The sequence below is a fragment of the Mastomys coucha genome, unplaced genomic scaffold (assembly GCF_008632895.1).
Source record: "Mastomys coucha isolate ucsf_1 unplaced genomic scaffold, UCSF_Mcou_1 pScaffold23, whole genome shotgun sequence".
Taxonomy (NCBI): Eukaryota; Metazoa; Chordata; class Mammalia; order Rodentia; family Muridae; genus Mastomys; species Mastomys coucha.
Genome location: NW_022196906.1, coordinates 56,268,189 through 56,272,995, shown reverse-complemented (window position 1 = coordinate 56,272,995; position 4,807 = coordinate 56,268,189).

Genomic DNA, 4,807 nt, shown 5'->3' with positions numbered 1-4,807 from the left:
CTCCCTCAGGCCGTAATTGACTCGGCAGCCTGTTGAACACTGGAGCATTTCATCTGAGTTAGAGGCCCATCTCACTCAGAGGGTTTGGAGATGAAGAGGCTCAGCAGTTGAAGGCTTGGTAGCTTTATTAAGAAATGAATAAAGTGGGGAGGGATTAGCAAGGTGACTGCAGGTGAAAGCGCTTTCTGCCAAGCCTGATGACCTGAGTTCAAATTCTGGGACTCACATAGTAGAAGGAGAGAAGTGACTCCTGCAAGTTGTCATCTTACAGCCACATATGTGCCATGGCATAAACACACATGCACACACACATGCACACACACACACAAACGAGGAAGATATATAACTTAAAAAGCAACCGGGGCCTGAGATGGCTTATGCTGTGTCTGCTGCTTCATCCCAGGCCAAAAAGAATGGGACCAGCTGATCTTGGACTGACACCTCTGAGCCTGTGAGCTCCATCCAGTTATTTCTCTCAGTGATGAAACTCTGACCAATTCAAAGTAAGGCCATCCTTGCCAAAGTAGACAAGATACCCCAGGGATCTAGTGAAGGTGCCTGTCTGATTCAGGATGACTGGCCAGGGTCCCAGGAGTCTCCATTTCAGTGAGCTTCTGGGCCATGAATCTGCAACTGGAGAGTCTCACGGGGAATGAGATGCCAGCTGGGTGCCACCTCTATCCTCTGAGTCCATTGTATTAGACAGGGTTCTCTAGAGTCACAGAACTTATGGGTAGTCTCTATATAATAAGGGAATTTGTTGAGGACTTACAGTCTGTAGTCCAACTCGTCGACAATGGTCAGCAGCAGCTGTGAATGGAAGTCCAAGGATCTAGCAGTTGCTCAGTCCCACAAGGCAAGCAGGGAAAGAAGAGAGAGCCTTCCTTCTTCCAATGTCCTTATATAGGTTTCCAGCAGAAGTGTGGCCCAGATTAAAGGTGTGTACCACCACACCTGGATCTGGGACTTACTTTGTTCCAGATGACCTTGAACTCAGAGATTTCCTTGCCTTAGTCTCCTGGGATTCGTAGCCACTATGCTTCAAGATCTCCATGCCAAGATCCGGGTCAGAAACTTGTATCTCTCAGCCTCAAGAGCAGGACCACAGATGAACCTTCCAATTCTGGATTGTAGTTCACTCCAGATATAGTCAAGTTGACAACCAGGACTAGCCACCATATCCATCTACCCACACCCTTGTAGAGTGGCCACTGTCCTGGTTTGCCTGGCACTATCTTGGTTTTCAAACTGTAAGTCCCACCTCCCAGAAATTCCGTTAGCCTTGGATAAGCCAGAACCATTAGCTACCTTCTCTCCTTCCCTCTGCCGAGCATCTCCTTCCTCTTCAGGTCCTTCTTCCTGTACCTGCCTCCTACTCACTTATCACTCACTAGTGGATTGCTTTTTTTCCTGAGACAGGTCTTCTTATGAATTCAGAATCTTCCTGCCTCCACCTCTGAAGAGTTAGAGTCACAGATGTGTGCCACCATACTTACCTCCTTGACACTGTTTCATTTCATACATTTAGTTACTTATTTATTTACTTATTTATTGGGTGGGGTGGCAAGAGTAAAACACAGTTTCTATGAGGAGGTCAGAGGACAGCTTGGGGGAGTTGGTTCTTTTCTTCCATTACGTGGGTCTTATCCTTGACATCAATCACCTTTATCCACTGAACCATCTCACAGGCCCCTCCTTTGACCTTATTGGGCTCCCCAAGAACTTGAGTCTGAGTTGGTATGTGTGTGTCAGGGGTCAGGTGGGCAGGACTTCAGATAAACTGGAAGCTTCCTCTCCTAAAGACTGTCTGTGACCCCTGATGTACCGTTGGTGGTTGTAATATCACCAGGCAGCTAGTAGAATTCTGATTGCCTAACAAGTGCTACAAGTGCTTCTGAGGCCTTCATGTGCATCAGGAAAAACTTAAGCTGCAAACTTGGATTGCAGAGGTCTGGGTTGGGCCTGAGAGTCTGTGCTCTGAAAGCTTCCGGATGAAATTCTGAGGTTTGGGGCAGAGTGAGAGCTTCTTTGTAGAGAGAGAAGAGCAGGTGGGAACAACCCCGGGCTCTGAGAAGGGTATTCTGCTCTGGGGTGATTGTGTGGACAACCAGCTGGCCCATCAGACTGATTGACTCCAAGATGACAGTGGTCCAGACCACACTTACTTTCCCTGTTCTGTGGCTTTCAGAAAGCCCCCACCCCCTTCCCACTTCGATACACTGTCTCTCTACAGCTGGCTCCAACGAGCAAAGGATTTCTCTCCAGAGCTGGGCTCTGTTTGTCTTTGCACCTGCTCCAGCAGCTGTTGCCCACGCTCTGTTAATGGCACAAACGAAGTCTCTAATGGTGGGGCGTAAGTCCTGGTTGGCAGTGGGGCTGGGGATGTGGGATGTGCAGACAGATGGGAACTCCGCCAACTGCTGGGATCCAGGCTGCACTGCCAGCCAGACTGCCAGCCAGACAGTGGGTCAGCTGGCGGGATAACCAACTCGGAAGTGTTCACCCTCTCAGGCATCTTTGGGGCACTCAAAAGATGTGTGGATGGGTTCAGCCTTCTGGAACACACGTCTTGGATGACACAGGAAGATCTGGATATACCAAGGACTTCAAGAATGAAGGTGGGAAGGTGGTAGGCAGAGTGCTTAGTGCACAAGCGTAAGAACCTGAGCTCCAATCTTCAGTGTGGTGGCATCTCTGTAGTCTCAGGGCTGGGGAGAGGCAGGAAAATAGGTGGTCAGCCAGTATAGCCCAAATGGGGAGCTCCAGGTTTGATGAGAGACCCTGTCTTAGAAATAAGGCAGAGAGTAATAGAAGACACAGATGTTGATCTCTGGCCTCTACATGTACTCTTACACACACACACACACACACCCCAGCAGGACTTCTGGTGGACTGGAATATTTCTTCCTCTCACAAAGATTCTGATTGGCCTACACAGTGTCTTTAATTTGAGACAGTTGCTCTGACACCAAACGTTATACTCGTTCATTAGGGAGTTGTGAAGTAGGTGGACACAGTGGCTCATGCCTTTGATCCCAGCACTTGGGAGGCAGAGGCAGGCAGATCTCTGTGACTTTGAGATGAGTCTGGTCTACATAGTGAGTTCCAGGCCAGCCAGAGCTGCATAGTGAGACCTTGTCTTAAAAAAAAAAAAATGCTTTCCAGTGTATGAAAACAAAACAAAACTGTGTGCACAGATTGCAGGACCTGCCTTTGATAAGAACTCTTGAGGACTGTTAGGGCTCACATTTACCAGAGCTTTTGATGTTTAAAATGTCTAGTTTTTAAAGACAAACAATATGTTCTAACCCCCCAAATGTACCAATGCTGAGCTGATATCAGCAGCTGCCAAGTGAGCCAAAGCAATGGTTGGCAGATGCGCTGAGTCCTTCTTTAAGTCAGGGATGTCATTTAACTGTGTCCCATGGCATGGTGGTGGTTGTCACCCATGGAGCCACAGGTTCCACATGGTTCTTGTGTCACCCATGGAGCCACAGGTTCCACATAGTTCTTGTGTTCACTGTTCCCTGATTTCTCTTGACAGAAGAGCTCCATTTGGCCCCACTCTCAGGCATTGTGACTCTACCCCTTGTGCAGAGCTGTGAGGTGGGATTCAGACCCAGCCAATCAGAGATTTCCCTGGCCAAGGTGCTTGGTTCTGGGATGGTCTCATGATCCAAAGAGAAGAAGTTGTGTTTTGGTACGAGATCACTCTCTCCCTGAAGGATGGGAAGCAGAGGAGGAACTGAATGGATGATGGAATGAATAGATATTTCAAAAGCCAAAAGTCTGCCTATTGGCTGCTCAATCCATGAGGTTGCATGTCCAAGCACTCATCTGGCCTGGACTGCCTGGAGGATTCCCGGAGAGCCACTGGTCTTCAGACCATATCAGAAGACCCGATAAGCTGGGTTCTAACATTAGCTATAGGAGGATAGTGAGGTAGAAGCGCTCATCAACAGGAAGCAAGGCAGACAAACAAATATCATTGCTCTCCCTCAGCCTCCGCCTCATATCCAGGTGCCACCCACTCTATGAGTGTCTTTTCTCCCTGCTGTCAATCCTTCTCAGAAATGCTTTCAGAGACTTACCTGCTTAAAGACACAGCCCTTAGTTGATTCCTGATCCTTTCAAGCTAACCATTGTAGAGGGTGTAAGACCAGAAGTGACCACTAGAGGACACTGTGCCTGAGATGTTTACTGGGCAGTTCCCACCCAAAGTGGGCAGAGCAGAGCCTAGAATTAGAAGCCAGGTTTGCTCAGGTGTACAACAGTTTTTTTTATTTCAGTGAGTTTGAGCTGTTTGTGTGCTGTTACGTGAACTTGAAGAGTCATAGTTAACATAAGAGCAAGTGTCCTTCATATTTCTGCTTGACAGTCAAGAGGGCTTGATCGGTGAAGGAGGCGATGGCAATCTCAACCAGAGGGCCTTGTAGATCTGCCGTTAGGTGGCTGAGTGCTGGTAGGTTTTCCTGGTGGGTTTCCTGGGTGGGTTTTCCTTCTATTCAGAAGATCTGGAGGGGGTAGTCTGGAGAGAGAGAAAGAGAGAGAGAGAGAGAGGGAGAGAGAGAGAGGTAGGCATAGAGAGACAGAGAGAGACACACAGAAAGAGATAGAGAGACATAGAAAGAGACAGGAGAGAGACAGAGAGAGACACTGAGAGAAACACACAGAGAAACATGAGAAAGACAGAGATAGGCATATATATATATATGTGTATATATATATATATATATATATATATATATATATAGAGAGAGAGAGAGAGAGAGAGAGAGAGAGAATGAGCTGAAGAGCTGAAGATGAA